Source organism: Ceratotherium simum, chromosome 26, assembly GCF_057802395.1.
Source record: "Ceratotherium simum simum isolate JZ-2026a chromosome 26, ASM5780239v1, whole genome shotgun sequence".
Classification (NCBI taxonomy): Eukaryota; Metazoa; Chordata; class Mammalia; order Perissodactyla; family Rhinocerotidae; genus Ceratotherium; species Ceratotherium simum.
In genome coordinates, this window is record NC_141925.1 from 2,999,190 (window position 1) to 3,017,374 (window position 18,185).

At 52.2% G+C, this 18,185-nt stretch overlaps 1 protein-coding gene, 1 long non-coding RNA gene, 6 other non-coding genes and 1 pseudogene across 8 annotated transcripts in view; 5 read left to right on the forward strand and 4 right to left on the reverse strand.

The window, feature by feature from the left end:
- Positions 1-226: 226 nt before the first annotated feature.
- On the reverse strand, positions 227-8,526 carry LOC147913529 (uncharacterized). Its single transcript, XR_015556486.1, has 4 exons — positions 8,426-8,526; positions 7,700-7,883; positions 1,445-1,636; positions 227-645 (listed from the first exon to the last, which is right to left on the reverse strand). It is a non-coding gene; the product is annotated as an uncharacterized LOC147913529 (long non-coding RNA).
- Positions 2,504-3,368, forward strand: LOC101401694 (60S ribosome subunit biogenesis protein NIP7 homolog pseudogene; annotated as a pseudogene).
- LOC101391944 (olfactory receptor 1F1) overlaps positions 6,037-18,185 on the forward strand; it is a 46,914-nt gene continuing 34,765 nt past the window's right edge. Inside the window, 1 exon segment of the mRNA XM_014793508.2 lies at positions 6,037-6,127. The gene's annotated coding sequence lies outside the window, so the exon portion shown is untranslated.
- Positions 7,613-7,687, reverse strand: TRNAK-CUU (transfer RNA lysine (anticodon CUU)). The gene has a single exon. It is a non-coding gene; the product is annotated as a tRNA-Lys (tRNA).
- On the forward strand, positions 8,780-8,851 carry TRNAP-UGG (transfer RNA proline (anticodon UGG)). Its single transcript has one exon. It is a non-coding gene; the product is annotated as a tRNA-Pro (tRNA).
- Positions 11,429-11,500, forward strand: TRNAP-AGG (transfer RNA proline (anticodon AGG)). Its single transcript has one exon. It is a non-coding gene; the product is annotated as a tRNA-Pro (tRNA).
- On the reverse strand, positions 12,076-12,148 carry TRNAK-CUU (transfer RNA lysine (anticodon CUU)). Its single transcript has one exon. It is a non-coding gene; the product is annotated as a tRNA-Lys (tRNA).
- Positions 14,993-15,064, reverse strand: TRNAP-AGG (transfer RNA proline (anticodon AGG)). Its single transcript has one exon. It is a non-coding gene; the product is annotated as a tRNA-Pro (tRNA).
- On the forward strand, positions 17,364-17,436 carry TRNAK-CUU (transfer RNA lysine (anticodon CUU)). Its single transcript has one exon. It is a non-coding gene; the product is annotated as a tRNA-Lys (tRNA).

Below are 18,185 nucleotides of genomic sequence, written 5' to 3' on the forward strand. Positions count from 1 at the left end.
ATACGTTCTGGGATCTAATACACAGCATGGTGATGACAGTTAATAATACCGGATTGTGTACTTGAAATTTGCTGAGAGATCAAATGTTCTCACCACACACACACACACACACACACACACACACACACACACACACGGTAACTATGTGAGGTGATGGGTATGTTAATTAGCTTGATTGTGGTAATCATTTCACAATGTATACATATATAAAATCATCACATTGTACACCTTCAATACATACGATTTTTATTTCTCAATTATACCTCAATAAAGCTGGAGGAAAAAAGAAAACCCATCCATTATTTTAACATACTAATGGAAAATGATTAAGCATAAAGAGCAGTTAATGAGGCCGTTGAGAAGGCAGAAAGGGACCACGAGAAAGAGCCGCCCCCATGGGGCAGGGAGCCGAGGGGAGAGGTTGGGTTATTAAAAGTTAGAAGCTGGGGAAGGGCCTTATGGAGCTTAAAGCAGATCTCTGAAGCCCGCGTGGGTGTCTCCGAGCTCAGCGGCGGGGCCCGCGGGACTGGAAGGCAGCTTCCGAGCAGCGAGCCTCAGCCCTCTCACGCTGATGTCTCTCATGAGGGTGACGAGGCTGGTTCTGGGACTGCTGGGGAAACTTGAAACTGGATTCAGTTGCTATTTCTGGAATGATAAAAAAGCGAGGCGACACGGTAGGTAGGACCAGGAAACAAAACAGGAAGTAGTGAGGCCCTTCTTCCTCCGCCAGGCTTTCAGGCTCTCTAGCGCCTCCTATCAGCAAAACTTAACACGGATCAGCTGGCAAAGCAGAGTATCACTAAGCAGGGTGTAGAAGGACTGGTGTGAATCTGAGAGATACGAGTTTAATAAGTGGCACACCTGCCCTGTCCTGCTTCCCCCACTTTACAGATGCCTCTGGAGAATGTTCCCTTAATGGACTGATTACTCCAAAATCCCCGTCTCAGGCTTGGTTCTAGGCAACGTGTCCTAAAACTGCTGGAACCCGCCTCTAAGAATGAGATTCTAAAGTTGAATTACCTGCTAGCTGCCTGACACTAAGGGCCACATCACTGGAAGTAGGTAGAGTTTTTTTTTAATGATGTACACCTGAAATTTATATAATATAAATCGATGTTTCCTCAAAAAAAAAAAATTCAGAAACAAAAAAAGGAAAATAAAAAAAAACCAAAACAAAACCTCGAGGAGTAAAAAAGGTTCTCAAGGGCTAAAGTAAGTCCCTTACTTCCTCCTGAACCCTGACTACTAAGTTCCCTCCCCAGAGGCCACATTTCCAACTTCTTCTTTAACCTGTCAGAGACAGTTGAGCACACCCAATAGCAGATGGTCCGTGTGCTTTGGACACCAGAGGGGGAGCCCTTTGAAACATTTTGATGCCTTAATTCTCCAAATAACATGATTATATTTCCATTTCTTGATTTTTCTGTCCAGGTTAAAGCATTACCTATTAACTGCCACTCAGGAAGATGAAGCTATATAGCTCTCACATCAGTAGTCGGGGTGTCGCACACAGACCCAGCATCCAGAGATCCCGGGAATTCAGTCTGATTCATCCTTGTGTCCTCTGTGGAAGCTCTAGGCCAAAAAAGCGCGTGAGAAACTTGCAGATGTCTGACAGCATCAAAAGTCTTGAGATCTAAGCAGAATACGAATTAAGAGCTAAAGAAGGGCAAAATCCATTCAAAGGATCTCAAGACAGAGTTACAAACTTCTGTGGGTAGACAGAACAATTAGGCAAGTGTATAACTGAAATCCAAAGATCTGGACTCTGTAACCCTCCTCTCTGGAAGTTATGAAGTCACTAACATGGCAACTATAAATTGAAATTTGAGGTCCCATCAGTATCGTCAACAAGAATTCAATCCAGGAAGCATCCCCATGAAAATCTCTAGTCGGAGCTCGGTTTCTTATACCAAAATGATGTAGGATGGTATCATTGTTCCCAGTTGGCATAAGAGAATACTTGCAGTTCTTTGCATGTTATTGTCATTTATGTGTGTGTAGATATCTTTTACTTCCTTTAAGCTTCAGAATTGGGTGTAGAAATATTTAAGAGAATTAAAACAATAGTATTAGTAATTGTGTTAAAAAAGAATCTGTCATTTCCATAAAATTCTAGATTATGCAAACTAATCTATAGTGAGAGAAAGCAGGAGTGATTGCCTGAGGATGGGGATGGAGGGAGGAAGGAATCGGAAAGAGGCACTAGGAAACTCTTGGGGATAGTGGGAATGTGCGTTATCTTGATTACAGTGATGGTTTCACTGGATGTGTCTAGATGTCAAAACTGGTCAAATTGTACATGTTTCAGTGTAAGCAGTCTATTGTACTGTAATTATTCTTCAAAGTGGTTAAAAAAGAAAGGAATGCCATATGCACGGGTATTTTACATTCCTGTAACATTTTAGATAATTTAACATGTCAGAGAGACAGTTTTGTAACTCCAATTTAAAATATATAATCGAGGAGGCACGAGGATCCCGTGTTCCAACCCAGTGGGAAAATGTGGCCTTTGACTGAAGAGGAGATGCGTGTAATGTTTGAGAAGGTAGCAAAATACATCGTGGAGACTCTTCAGCTGCTGATCGACTGGCCCAACGGCACCTACAGTTTCAGGCTGCACAGCGACCAGGTATACTACGTGAGTGCGAGGATCAGAAGTTGGCCGCTAATATCTCTGGTGACAAGCTGGTGTTGCTGGGGACCTTCTTTGGAAAATTCACTAAGACCCACAAGTTCCAACTGCATATCACAGCTCTGGATTACCTTGCACCCTATGCCAATTATAAAGTGTGGCTAAACCCTGGAGCAGAGCAGTCCTTCCTGTATGGGAACCATGTGTTGAAATCTGGACTGGGTCGGATCACTGAAAATACTTCTCAGCACCAGGGAGGGGTGGTGTACTCCATGGCAGACATCCCTTTGGGTTTTGGGGTGGCGGCAAGGTCTACACAAGACTGCAGGAAAGTAGACCCCATGGTCATTGTGGTATTTCATCAAGCAGACATTGGGGAATATGTGCGGCATGAAGAGACATTGACTTAAAACGAAATCATCGCATGGACTTATGGCTGTGTGGAAGGGCCTAGCTTTGTTTCCTGTGTCTGTGTAGGCTCCACCATCAGGCTGAATTTTGTCAACACTGCGACTGCTTCAGGGACTTCTTAGTTTAATATTCTATTATGGACGATTGCAGGCTGGATTCTTATACACAGAAATGGCTCAAAAATGGGGTTTCAGATCTTTGTGATTAAATAGAATACTGTGTTTTATATTTGAATCAGAGGGCTTCTTGTTTTGAGTAACAGGTTCTGAATCATTGGAACTGAGGACAATAATAGCTTATTGTTGTCTGTGATAACACTGTTTTCCAAACACATGATAGGAACACAATGAATTTTCTTAGTTATTTGTTAGTACTGTGAAAGATAGAATAGCAGGCCATGTCTGGGATTATACAAATGAAATTTGGATAAAATAATAAGAACAATTTGTTCTGCTAATTTTCTATATGGTAGGTGCTATGTGGTGTGGAAGAAAAACTTGGATTCGAACCCCAATTCTGATACCTACCAGCTCCATGGCCTTAGATGAGTCATTAAACTTTAATAAGCTTTATTTTCTTCTTCTGTTTCAAAAAGCAGTGTTAATTATCCACCTAAGAATGGTTTTTAAAATCAGAAATCATGATTGTAAAGCACCTAGCACAGTCCCTGACAAATGACTGGTGTTGAATAAATGGTAAGAATTATTCTCATATTGCATATACTGAGTATTTCTATTACTAAGAGTAGGATCTTATGAGTATAGTTTGATTATATTATCTTGATTTTTACAAGCTTTTTTTCCCCTTGATCTTTTCTTTTTCCTTGGATGGTATGATCCCAGGCTGAATGTTATTTTCTTTTTTCTTTTCTTTTTTTTTTTGGTGAAGAGGACTAGCCCTGAGCTAACATCCGATGCCAATCCTCCCCCTTTTTTTTCCCTTGAGGAAGAGTGGCCCTGGGCTAACATCTGTGCCCATCTTCCTCTACTTTATATGGGACACTGCCACAGCATGGCTTACCAAGCGGTGAGTCGGTGTGCGCCTGGGACCCGAACCTGCGAACCCCGGGCTGCCGAAGCGGAGCACGCGCACTTAACCACTTGCGCCACCAGGCCGGCCCCCCAAATGTCATTTTCATCACTTTGATTTCCTAAAACATAATTTCTCTTATGAACCTTTACTTACCTGACTGGACTAGACAAAAAGCACTAATCAGAGACCCTGAAATAATTCAACTCCTCCATCCTTCCCCATGCCTCCCAAAATTATTTTTAGAATTATTAAAATATTTTTTAAAAATGAAAAAGATTTCAGACAAATTTTTAAAAACTACCTGTATTGTAAAACAATTTCTTTAAGGAATATACTGCTTATTTTAAATTCCAAAGGTGACATTTCTAAAAATAAAACATTTTCAACTACAAAAAATAAAATAAAATAAAATATATAATTAAGTAATGGATTTAGACGTGTAGCTTTAAGATGAAATCTTAGTTTCTATCCAGTATGGGGATCACTGAAGAGAACTTCAGGTTCAACACATTAACAAATTTCATTTATTTGATTTATAGGAATGTTTTAGTAACTGGGAAGTTTTTATTTGTTATTTGAGACTATCAAAGTGCTTTGCAACGCTCTGCCATGGATGAGGATGTTTAGTTAATTAAATTTGTCAGAGGGACCTTGTGTTATTCAGAGGTCATTAAACATAACTGTTAAAGCTTTCCAGGCTTCTGAATAGGATAGTAAGATTTGAAAGTAAAAGTTGAAAGCTTAAGGAAGGACTAAAGGTTTGGTTTTTGTTTTTAGGAAATAAAATATTAATTTTCAAAGAAGCCTCTAAGCGTTCTTTTGGGTGCACAGAAATCACCTCCAGAGCTCCCAAAAGAAACAGTACAGTAGGTAGAGTTTTGAGAGACCCTAGCATGCGGGAGCCATGTAATTATTAAGACTTTCACCCACGTTGAACTGGGATGGACTAGAGGACGAGGGACATGAGCTGCGCTTGTCCCGTAGCTCTGACATTTCAAAGACAGTGGAAATGGTTGTTGTAAGGACTGTGGAATTATGTGGCTGTTGTTGAGTGTCTTTAATGCATTGAAACAAAAAAATGACAGGCTGGGGTCAACTAATCACCAATTCAAAGCAGTGTGAAAATCAGAGGCCACCTTGGCAGTGTTGAAAGCAACCCACATCTACAGCTGACGGGCGGATGAAGTTGAAGACCAGGCTCAGGGCCTGAGTGTGAAAGCAGCAGAGCTTGAGACCAAGTTGAATTCTCAACCTCAGCGAATCTCTGCTGGCAGTGTCAGGGTGCCCATAGGGAAGAAGCGGGGTCCTGAGACTTGGAATGGGGATATCTGGGTAGATGCATTGAGAACCTCAAGCTCTCTGGGCCCAGGTCTCCACCCCCTCGCCTAAAGACTCTGAAGAACCTCAGATGAGACAGGCACCTTACAAGACAAGGTCTGCTCTCGGCAGGACCTGCTCCTACTTCCCCTCCAGGCCACCGGACCAAGTTCTAGGGTTGCATCCCAGCCTGACTCAGCTGGGACAGTACTGGGACTGCTTGAGGGAGGAGAGGAATCATCACCCAAAGGAGCTGTAGGGCCTGGAGGAGATGTCAGCAGTAACCAGAAGAGTTTGCCTGGAGCAGATCCTGGGGGCCCTGGATCAGGGTGGGGAGAATGAAAAGCTGGGAAAGGGGGAGATGATCAATATAGGACACTCTTCTGTGGCACAGGACTTAACACCCTGGCAAGGGTCCCTCAAATTGGTTATAATACACTGCTGCCACAGCTCTCGGAAGCATGGAAAAAGCATTAAATGAAGCAGAGTTGCCAGAAATGCATGGCAAACTGTGCGGGAAGGGATTAGAAGGGCCAGGGATACAGGCACACATGAATGGTCCTTCAGTATCAGAGTGAAAACCCACCAGCTGACTCTGTATCTTGTCGGTGCCTGGAGAAAATGCATGTAGCAAGGCAATAAGACATGCGCGGGTGAGGGGAGGCGCGAGCACCTTTCAGAAGCTTGAGAGAGACTGTTCTCTGGTCTGGCGCATACTGGGACATACCTGAAGTAGAAGGTAAGCTCTTGTACCTTGCGTCTCCGACTAAGAAAGAAGCCCAGTACTTGATAGGACCCTGTGATGGTTAATTTTATGGGCCAACTTGGCCAGGCTATGGTGCCCAATGTTTGGTCAAACACCAGTCTAGATGTTGCTATGAAGATCTTTTTAGATGTGATTAACATTTAAATCAGTAGACTTGAGTAAAGCAGATCGCCCTCCATAGTGTGATTGAAGGTCTTAAGAGAAAAGACTGAGGTTCCCACCAAGAGGAAGGAATTCTGCCTCTGACTACCTTCCGACTCAAGACTACAACATTGACTCTTGCTGAAATTTCCAGCCTGTAGGCCTACCCTGCATATTCACTTTCCAGTCCAATCCTGTGAGCCAATTCCTTAAAATCAGTTTCTCTCCCTTTCTCTCTCTCTCTCTTTCCATATATGTATATATATATGTTCTGTTTCTCTGGAGAACTGTGATAAATACAGTCTCTTTTGCACGAGTAGAGTGCCCGGGCCCAGGTATCAAGATGGAGCTGGCAGGCACCTGCCCACTCCCCAGTCCTCTCCAACCCCCCACCCCAAGGTGTGGAAGCCTCGGTTTTCTCTGGCATGGAGCCAGGACGAGGGTGGCTGAGTGCGGGAGCTGCAGGGACATCCGGAGGAATAGACCCCTGGAGACTCAGACATCCAGACGACCCGACATCGTGACTCACAGATGCGGAGCCTCAGGGCCAGCATCACTAACCCTTTCGCTCTCCTACCCTATCCCCAGAAAAGAGCCCACACTTCCCGCATGCTTGCTTCTCGCGGGAGCGGGGACGCCTAACCTCTACCGGGAGTATCCCACGAGTTCCTTTCTACCTTAGGAAGGGGGGTGGGGCCAGGACAGGGCTGGACGTAGATGAGGGGCTCCCTTTCCTGCAGCGTCTCTGTCCCACGAGGGAGGAAAGCTGTGCTGGGCGTAGGCGGCGACACACAATTGTTGGAGGAGGCAGGGGTGCTGGGGGGAGCACCCCTGGATACAGATGGGACCCCACGTAGATCCCTGTTCAGGGCCAGAGTTAGGGAGGTTCCACCTTTGGCTGAAAATCCGCTCCCAAGTCGTCTACTGTCGCTCTCCTCTGTTGGTCGAGCTCATAAGCAGGGAGTTCGAGTCCTACATTGGCCCATATTCCTGACTTGGCCCGGTTAGCGCCTGCTGGTATCAGATCGTGGGAATTTCGAGGAAGTCCCTAGAGGGGGAACCCCTCAGAGAGGCTCCCGACCACTCTTTGTTCTGTATCTGGAACTTTTGTGTAAATTTCAAGTTTTTTAAATTACAAAATATTTAACAAAACAATGAGACAAAAGCAGGGTGCTCCCGTGAAATTGGAGGTCGCCGCGTGCGGGTCTCCCCGGACCAGCGGCAGATTCCTTCTGTCGGGGCGGAGGCTGAGTTTATATATATGGACCTACTCACCTCCGTTTCGTTGTAGGACGTTCGGGACAAAACCCACACCCAGCGTGGGGCTCAAACCCAGGGCCCTGAGATTAAGAGTCTCATGCTCTACCGACTGAGCTAACCGGGCGGACGCGGCTCACCCCTCCTCCGCAGGCAGCTTAGAGTTCTCCAGAACTTCGCTGTCCTGAAATTGGATCCTGGGCACGCGGCACCCCGGGCACTGGAGCGTTGAATTCGCGGGTCCTTTCAACAGGGAGCCAGGGCCTGCCAGGCCCCTGTCTGCTGTCCGTTTGTGGGTCTGTGAGGCCCCAGCAACTCGGGGAGCTGTAAAGTCGGGGCAAGGGCACGGGGACGAGTGTCACTAGAGATGGCCAGTAAGGAAAGCGGTGGGATGCTCGCTAAGGGTGTGGAAGGTGCCGGGCTCCAATCATGGAGGGTCCCTCGTTTTCAAAACCTCAGCCCTTTTCAGGGCCGGCAGCATGAAGCAAATCGCGAAGGCTCCGGGGACCCGCGGCCGGGACAAGCCAGGGAGACCTTCCTTCCCAAGCGGATCCTGGATCCCTCGCCAGGGCAAGAGGGAAGGACAGTTTGGAGCGTTCGAGCAGCTGCCCGTTTGGGAAGAAGTGAGCCCCGACCCCAGTTCTGACCCCTGCATCGGGATCCTAGAGCTGCGAGGGTCTTCCGGGGCTGGGCTCAGGCCAAGAGGGGGCTGGATAGGAGCCTCGGGATCTGCGCGGGACCCGGAGGTGATGGAGGCTCGCCCGGGCTGGCCGGTTGGGAGGCGGCATTCTCGGGGTCTTGGACTGGGCCCCACATTGGGGGAAATTTCTGGGCTAGGGTCCACCACGAGAGACCTCCACGCTCACCCGGGCCACACGGATTCCCCTCTCCGCCTTGTCACCTGCCGCCTCCTCTAGCTGCTCGGCCTCCTGGAGGAGCTCAGAGCCTGCGCTCGGGGCTGGGCGGCCCTGTGCGGGGGCGGGGCCGCGGTGCTCGGGGGAGGCCGGCTCTGCCGGTCCGGGGCGGGGTGAGCGGGAGCTCCCCCTCCGGCCGAGACGGCCGAGCTGAACTCCGCTCCCTTCCCCTTCCGGAATTGAAACCGAAACCTCTTTCTGCGCACCTCCCCGAGGGGCCGGCAAGCCGGGACCTGGCCGAGACCGGAGGGCGGAGCCGCGGGCGCAGGCCTCCAAGGACAAACGTCAGGAAAGCACTGTTGGATTGGCTCGTTGGTCTAGGGGTATGATTCTCGCTTTGGGTGCGAGAGGTCCCGGGTTCAAATCCCGGACGAGCCCTGTTTTTTCCAGACAGTGCATGTTCTCAGAGTGCAGGCTCCGGAGCTCCGGAGAGTCCAGGGCGAGAGGAAGCCGGTCCCCTCTGGCTGCTTCCAGCTCCACGCTGCCAACTGTCCCTCGCTGCGCCTGGGTCGGATGCGGGACCGGCGGGCACCTCCAGGCCTGGAGGCTGCGTTCTGGGAGCCGCCGGGAGGCCTGGCTGGGGGAACGCTCCCCGGGATCCGAGAGGGGGCCAAACCCCTCCTCGGCCACGCCTCTGTCCGCGAGAGGGAGACCTGATAACTGTGTCTGCCAGGAGTATATTCAACTTGATCTGGGCGTGTATTTTTGCTTTGGAGTGTGAAAGGTCATAAATTCAAATTCCGGACGAGTCCACCTTTTCAAACGTCTTTTTCCTTCTTGAGGGGCTGCCAGAAGGGCTTTCCCCAACCAAGAGGAGGAAGGAACCCGCGGTGGAGACTGAGGATGGGGAGGGTCTGTGCCTCAGTGTTGGAGCCCCAAGGGTTTGGGGTCCCTACAGGGTCTGGAGGCTGCGCTGCAGACGCAGGTCTCTCTTCTCCACGCTGGAAGAACGGCAGTGTTGTAATAGGCTTTGTTATTATTCAGGCATGGTGAGGCCAACAGATCAGGAGTCGACAGTGTTGAAAAGATGGCTTGTTATTCACAGTTCCCAAGAGGAGGGGGCACCCTTCGTCTAGGAGGGCACACAGGGGAAGTGCCAGGGTCGGTCAGGAGGCAGAGGGAGTGACAGGGCAACGTGGGCAAGAGCCTTTGTTGTGGTTTCATGGAAGGGACAGGTGAGGCAGAGTAAACAGGTTTGGGTTGACTAGTATGCATAGCTCAGCAGGCTCTGGGATACTGTCCCTAGTTGTGTTTCCCGGCCTTGGGGTGATTCTGGCAGGTGGATAATGGCTCAGATTGTGAGAGCCCCAGAAAAGAGGTGGTTGGGGCATGTGGACTCTCTATCGGTGCTTTGCATTTGAAATGTGCGCTGGGCTGGCGGAAGAGTCGTTACTATCTCCGGGAATTGGCTAACCGCTAACCGTGGGGGGGCAGTCCTTCCAGGGTCAGCAAGGCCCCAGATGTCAAAGCATCAGAAATACAGGAAAGAAAAGACGTGGTTAATACAGGCAGGGAGTGAGGCTTTGGTGGAAATTTTGCCAAATTTGGGAGGTTTCCTGCTCCCAATACCAGAGTGGCACCTGGCCCCGGGGACTACAGCACAGAGCCCGGACAGGCCAGCTGCAGCAGGCCAGAGCTGCGGCAGGCGGGCCAGTGGGCCTTGTATCTGACCTAAACAGCCCTGGATTCTCCACCGAAGCCCAGGGGCATGCATGCTGGGTGCTGCTTTCATGCCTCCTGACTCTTGAGTCCCTGAGCAGAGCAGGTCTCCTGCACAGAACCCAGGGCCCACTCTGATGCTGGTGGAGGCCTCTCCTACCCTGAGGCCTAGCGGGGGTCAACAGGAGTAACCATGCTCCCTGGCCGGTGCTTTCTTCTCCTATGGCCAGAACCTTTTAAGACTCCCATTCCTTAAGGGGAAACTATTACCACTTCCACCAGCAGGATAGTTTCTCCCCAAAGTCCTCTTCCAAATCAGCAGCGTCCCTCCTTCAGATCTCCCTTAACCCCCTCCCCACTTCAGCACCCAGGGTCTGCTCCCCTCCAGCCCAGCCCTCAGTCCAGGGCCTGGCTTGAGCTGGGGCTCAGTGGGGAAGGTCCTTGTGGAGGAGTTCTTATTCTCGTTTTTGCTTCAAATCCTGGAGGGGCCTATGGTTTGTTTTTTCCGGTCATTTTAGGGCAGGAGCAGAATCCCCAGCAGAGCTGGAGTGGGGTCTGGGCCTGTGAGGATGGATCGGAGGCAGGCCTAGTGCACAGTGAACCTAGATCCCCGCTGGACCCAAGTGGCCAGATGGGGCCTCCCGGCTGAGGCCAGGTGTCTGTGGTGCTCAGTGGACAGGGAGGTGCCTTGACCGCGATGACGGGCGGGGGCATCGGCGGGTGTCTCCCCTGAGGGCTCCATGAATTTCCTCAACATCTTCCCTCCTCCTTTCGCTCCCTTCTTAAACCCCCTCCCCTCGCCGGGTCCCCTTCCCGGCTGCGCCTGCCCTGGGCTGCGAGTCTCTGACTCCGGGAACCGGGTCCCTGGGCGGGAGCGGGTGTCAGACTCCACCGCGTGGCAGGTCCCTTCAGAGAGTGGCGTGGGAGGGGTGTCCCGGGAGCGCCTCGGGGTGTGGGTCCAAACCCCGCTCCCAGCTTCACTCCGCAGCCCAGCGCTTAGCCGGTGACATAAGGAGGATCTGGGGGCGCTTTCCCAAGCTGACGGTCTCAGTTTTCCGCGGCGGAGCAGGACACCCCGAAATCCGGACCCGGGACTTGCCGACTTGGAATCTCAGTGTGTGGCAGTGCTGAACCTCCCCGGTTCCCCTCTTGTCCATGGGGACCTGAATCAAATCCTTTTCCGACACCCACGGGGAAAGGGAAACATTTCGTGGACGAGAAAACCAGAACAGTCCAGACCAGCAAGGGCGGAGCGGGTTGAGCTCAGCAAGAAGGCAAACGGCCTTCTCGGGAGCTGGCTCGTTGGTCTAGGGGTATGATTCTCGCTTAGGGTGCGAGAGGTCCCGGGTTCAAATCCCGGACGAGCCCTTGTTTTTAAGAGTAGTTGGTGGTTGCGGTGCCCGGCTCACCAGGAGAGGTGGACCTCCCCACCCGGGTTGTCACTCTCATCCTTTCTCGCAATGGTCTGGGCTGCTCTGTCCTGAGTGACGGGCCGCCTCACGTTCAGTGATGGTCATGATTCGGGAACCTCAGGTACAACTCCACCCCCTTCCTAGTACAAGTTGAACTTTTTAGGTGCGGCCGCGCTGTCCTGCAGACGCGGAGATAATAGCGGTGGCTCGCTCAGCTGACTAAAAGGAGAACACGCGGTGGGTGGCTTTTCTCTGGCAGGTAGGTTCTAGTCTCTGACCGACCTGTTTCAAAGATTACTTTAGTTAAAGAGGAAGTTGAGGAATGAAGGGGGCTCACGGAGCCAGTGCAAGGAGGGGACACGTGGACACTGAGCGCTTCCCGTGGTGGCAGAGCGCAATGACAGGCTGCGTACGTCGCAGGGGCTGGACATCTTCCTGCTCGTCGGACTCCGCCTTTGGCGCATTGGAGAGATTGTACCTAAATCGAATGCTGGAAATAGGCGGTTTGAGCGACTTTTCCTGTCAAAAGAACGCCCAACGTGGGGCTCGAACCCACGACCCTGAGATTAAGAGTCTCATGCTCTACCGACTGAGCTAGCCGGGCGACCGCAAGTGGGAGACTACGGCTAAGTTTCCGAACGTGCCTGGCTGTGGACAACCCAAAACAACCCGGCGGGTCAGGTCCCGGGGAAACGGGAATGTGGCCACCTCTGGAGTCCCCTCTGGGCACCCTGCGTGTGGAGACTGCCCGGCATTCGCGACGTCCCCAGCCCGGCCAGGAGCGGCGGGGCCGCCGAGCCGGGAACTGCAGGGCGGTGCCGGGTGGGAGACGACGCGGCGCACCGACCGATGGAGGGGAGGACAGCTGCTCAGCGGCCGCCGGGAGCCCTGCGGCGGGGACGGGACTCAGGGCGACCCACCACCCGAGCTGATCCCGCGGCGCGCGGACAGCGGCTCGGAATGGGGAAGTGACAATGGGGCCCATCACCCGTATGTGGTCAAACAAACCGTGAACTTCCAATAATTGTTAGACCCGCTGGATTCTACTTGTTCGCATAACTTCATCTATGCTTCCTTTGAATTATTTAAAATCAATTTATTTTTATTAAAAACACTTTTTAAAATTATTTTGCCCCAACCCTTCCCGGTCTGCCCTTTGGGCGATCCTGAGCTTCTGGAACCTGCCACCCGGCCGTGGACGGCGGTGGAGGTTGAGACCCCGGGGCGCCCCCCGCGACACCTGCCTCCCGACCTCTGCCTCCGCGTCCAGTCTCCCGGGCTTCAGGGGCGGGAGCGAAGGCGTCCCCGCAGGGAGCGGGGCGGTCCTTGCACGGCAGGCGTGAGACTTGGGTGGGTTTGGGCTGAGGCATCGCCCGCCGCGCCCCGCTGCTGGCCTGCCCCTCCAGAGCAGGGAGGAACTTCAGCTAACAGTGGACAGCGGTTCTCTCTTCCTCCCCCACCCCACACTCTGGAGTGGGGGCGCCTCGGAGAATCTGCTGAGAATCCACAGAGATTTCAGACTCCACCAGCTGCGAGGTGCGGACCTGGCCTGCGTCCTGAAGACAGCCAACCAAGCACAGAGAGGAGGTTAAGAGGTAGCCGGGAACCCGCACATGGACTGGAGACGAGCGAATACTAAGGTGTCGTGGTGAATGTTGTAGGATGTGCGCATGGCAGTGCGGGTATTTTAAAATAAAACTCTATTTGTAGAGATATTTTAAAAAAAGTAAAAAGTTTTTATGAGTGAATCGATACTATATGTGCTTTTAAATACATCAGAAAAAAGAAGAGGGAGATGGGTTTTAAAAATCCATGGGAATGGGGGAAGCTGTGAGTGTATGGGGGCAGAAAGTTTACGAAAACTCTGTATTTCTGCTTAATTTTGCTGTGAACCTAAAACTGCTCTAAAAAATAAAGTCTATTTTTAAAAAATACACTGGCAGATTTCAGCTACTATTTCTTGTAATACCATTTAGCTACATCTTTCTCCTCTCTTGGGTCTCCAATGACTCCAACATTAGAGATTTGGTTAAAGCCCCACAAATCCCTGAGGTTTTGTGTTTTGTCGGTTTTTGGGTTTTTGGGTTTTTTGTGTGTATTTCCTCTGTTCTTTAGATTGGATAATTTCTATCTTCAAGTTCACTGATCCTTTCTTCTGTCTTGTCCATTCTGCTGTTACCCATCAATTAAGCTTTTTATTCCAGTTATTGTATTTTTTGGTTCTAAGTTTTCCATTAGATTATTCTTTATATCTTCTATTTCTTTAAGATTTTCAATTATTGAATTTATTTCAAGTGGTTTGTAATTGCTCCTTGAAGCATTTTTAGGATGGCTGCTTTACCCTCCTCGTCTGATGGTCCTAACATCTGTATCTGCCTCTCTCGATTGTCTTTTCTCCTTCTAGTGGAAATTTTCCTGGTTCTTGGTTTGACCAGTGATTTTCAATTGCATCTTAGATATTTTCAATATTGTGGTATGAGACTCTAGATTTTATTTAAATCTTCTGCTTTAGCAGCCTCCTGGGACAAGGTGCCTCTCTGGTGGGGAAAGAGGGCACCACCATGTTGTCTGGTGGGGCCTCCTTACTGCTGGGCAGGAATGGGAGTTCATGCTCCCCCCTAGGCCTCCACTGACACCCCCCAGCTGAGGAAAGGAGGGGCGCCTCTTACTGGACAAAGAGAAGGTTGGGGCAACGTCAATGTCCACCGTTAGAGGATGGCGTAATGCAGAGCACTGGCGCTCTGACTGGGCGGCCCAGCATCTGACTGCCGGGCGCTGGGCCACAGGCTGAACTGGCCCTGAAGTTTCTGTTCAGATCCTAGGAAGGGGAAAAGGAAGTGGGGAGAAATTGAGACCGAAGTTAAGGGGTCCATTTCGTGAGGTGCACGCTCAGGGCAGGCCCTACCCACCCGCGCTGCTCTCCACTTTTTGGCAGGTGGGAAGGAGGTCGCAGGAGCCTCCCCGACCCCGCACTGGTCATTAACAAAAGAAGCAGTGCAGGCCAGCGGCCAGAGCTTGGCTCACCCGGAACGTAGTTAGGGGGCGTTCTGGACCTGGGCTCCTGTCCTCCTGCAGCTGGTGCGCGGGGAGGACTCGGGCTTCCCAGCGCAGCAGCGCAGGCCCGGCGCTCCCCCTGGCGGCCAGGCGGGGAAACCCACCTGGGAGTGCAGGAGCTGCAGAGGGGTGGGCGGAGGGCTATTGGTCCCCGGCTGAGGCTGCGGCCCGGCCCCGCCGTCTGTGTGGCCTGGCTGCGGGTGGAGATCCGCCTCTCCGCAGGTAGTCTAAACTACTTAGTGTGGAGCTCAAACTCAGGACTCAGAGATTAAGGATCTCTGGCCCTTCCATTCGGGCAGCGGGCTGGGTGGGCGATGGTACATCAGAGCCAGATTTCGTTTCCGCAGGAGGCCCTGAGCTGGGAGAGCTTGGGAGAAGAAAAGGAAAAATGATAGGGCTCGTCCGGGATTTGAACCCGGGACCTCTCGCACCCTAAGCGAGAATCATACCCCTAGACCAACGAGCCATCCCCGGTTTAAGCCTCCGCTTGCTCGTGCTCCTTCTTGGTTATCTTCAGGCGCGTTTCCCTGTCCCGCCACAGTGTCCGCAGGACAGCGGCCCCACAGGAGACTTGGGTGTGTTCAGCTCTCAGCCTTGGAGGGGAGGCTGGTTCAGTGTCGCCGACCGTGTCGTGCCCGGTCCCGGAGACTGCAGCTCTGGGGGTCCAGGACTCCGTTCTGCCTCCCCTACTCCTGGGCTCCGCTCGCTTCTCCAGGCCCCGCAAACTGAGGCCTCCACCGCAGAGGAACTTGCGAATCCTTTCTCTGCATTGCCCAAGGCTCGGGGCAGAGCTGGGGCCTCGGTTCCCAGATTCCTCTGTCCCAAGCGCGGCGCAGCTGCCACTCTGTTCCGACTGGAAGAGAATTTGGATTCGGAGAAGTGTGGGTTTCGTGAGGTTTAGGGGTCAGGCGCACCGGTCACCCTAGAGGACCAACCATTGTGGCCTGAGCCTTCCCCGGCCCCTCCCTCAGGAGCCTCCATCCCTGAGCTGGCGTCCTCGTCCGCAGCCCCCACCTCTGCCAGCCCCGGGGGCTCTGTCCTCCCCAGAGCTCTGCAGAGGGTCCCCAGTCCGCTCTTCCCGGTACATCTCAGCCCACACCCGAAAATGTTCAGAAGAGTTCAAGTCTAGACTCCGCTGGGCTTTCACATACCTGAGATGAGAAGGAGGCCCGTGGACCAACCACCCTCTTGGGTGCCTCTTGTCCCTGCTGCCTTGATGACCTTACCCACCACCGTGCCCTGTGGCTCCATTCTCCATTCATCCCTTGAACTCTCTGTCGCCGCCCCCCTGCCCCGCCCCATTCTTAGCCAGGCGCTGTGCTGGGAACTCCGCAGGGAGCAGATGTGGGGGGACTGGCCCTGCCCGGAGAGGCGGTGATCTTTGAGCACGGAGAGGCGCAGACCTGGAAGGAGGGGTCATGGGCTGGGGCAAGGAGGCTGGTTCCAGTCCTGGCGCAGGAGAGGAGTGAGGAGGGGGAGATGAGGGAGTGGGCAAAGAGTAGGTGGGGTTGACAGGGGTGCATGTAGTTGTAGGGGGGTTGCTACGAGGCCTGAGGGCAGAAGGAGGGGAAGCGCACAGCCTTGGGTGAGGAGGAAGGCCTAATGGGGTCTCACCAGCCTTTTAAGCCAGGGATTATGGGCCCTGGCTCCACTGGGTGGAGGGGGTGCATTTTGGGTCTTGAAGAAGGTTTCTGTTGTCAGGGGCTTGGGGCAAATGAGCTTCAGCTTTGGGCATTGGCACATCTTAGATCCTCCTACAGACCCCCAAGGCTGGGGGACTGGGGGGATGTCTGGTTACTTTGCTAAGGCTGGGGCTGTCATCTTTGGTACTTGGGGGGAGAGTAGTGGAGTCCCAGGCCTGTCCCAGGCTTCTCTTTCCAACTAGCCCTCTGACTTTTCAGTAGTGGCAGCTTTTCTAGAGTCTGGGATTTTGGGGGAAGCAGAGGGAGGTCAGAAACAGAGCTACGGGAAGTCCCTCTTCCCCCGCAAACCCCAGGGGCGGAATCCCCCCAGGGTGGTTCCCGTGCGTGAATGGTAGACAATGAGCCCCTGCCCCAAGGACCTTCTGGACAGCCAAGCCATCCTGGGCAGGGACCCAGGACCAGGTTCGGATTTTTCCAAGATATTCCCAAGACATTGGCTATGCCGGGCAGAGCTGTGGCTCCATGGATTCACAGATTCGAGGATCCTACCCTGGAACGAACAAAAACGACCCATGAGCCTTCCCCACTGGGACTTCATGGGCCTCTCTGTCCACCCTGCACGTAGGTCAGAGGGAAGTGGGAGGGGGCTGATTCTTTGGGTCGTTTTAAACGAACTGGAGCCATCAACAGGCCGACCCAATATCGGGCAAAGATTTGGAGTTAGACTAGCAGAGAGAGTCTGGACGCAGGCTCCCCTGAACCGTACTTGGGCCCTGGAGAGGGGTTGTTTCTTTCCCTCCCCACCCTGCAAGGACCACCTTGAAAAGTCCCAACCCAGGGCTGTGGCTAATGGCCCCAGGCGACAAATTCCACTTTAACCCTGAGGTTAAAGGATTCCCTCTGCTGACAGCCAGCTGAGAATGAGGGGGACACCAGGTCCCGGGTTCCAGAGTCTCGGGTAGGGGCTGTGCTTGGCTGCCTGAAAGCCCAGAGCGCCAACCCTGGGGACAGCCACACCTCTGCCACATGGTTCTCCCAAGGCCAGACACACCTTTGCCAGGTATTGCAGCGTCTGCCTTTCCAACTCTGAACAACAGGACGGCCAGGACCTCCACTGCCTTTGCCCGGCTAGCTCAGTTGGTAGAGCATGAGACCCTTAATCTCAAGGTTGTGGGTTCAAGTCCCATGTTGGGCTTGCAGTTTTAACTGCCAAAGATGCCATACGAGGACGCAACAAAAAAAATACTTCAGAAATTAACCATTTAGAGAGGCTTTTAACGATATAGGCCAGTCGTAGATGCTGCCAGTGGGACTTTGGCATTGCAGTATGGCTCGCTGAAGCTTCAAACCTCCTCTGGGTGCCGACTTCACTCTCCACCTTGAGCGAAGCAATTTAAATGTTTGGGCCCACCAACCAGCTTTTGAATACATGGCCCCAGGAGGCATACAGCAGCTGTATCTTTTCTTAGACTGAGTAAACTGAGAACGAACTGGGCTGTTACATTTGACTGAGAACAGGATTTGCAGCCAGAGCTCCGGGAACTCCAGGACACCCGCCCCCGGGACTATCTGTGTGTGGCAAGGGAATTGATGGGGGTGACTCTCCAGGTCCTGAGCTGGGCTGGGACCGAGGTAAGTGGAGCCCCAGGACGAGGCTCCGAAGCAGGGCCACCCCAACTCCTAAGGAGGAACTGCTCAGAATTTCCCTCCCTTACCCCCATCCTGAAGTCGGTGACCTCTCAACCTTGCTCCACTCTCCCCAATAAAAGAGAAATGGACACAGGCATTCATTTCCCAATTTTGGGGAAGAGGGAGAAGGAGGGTGTATGGTTTCCATCAGCTGATTTTCTTCTGTTTTCCTTCAACGGTTCAGGTTGTTAAAAGGCCAGGTTCAACGTTTGGTAGGACCGAGTTTTCTTTCTTTTTTAGTGGGAACCGAGGCTT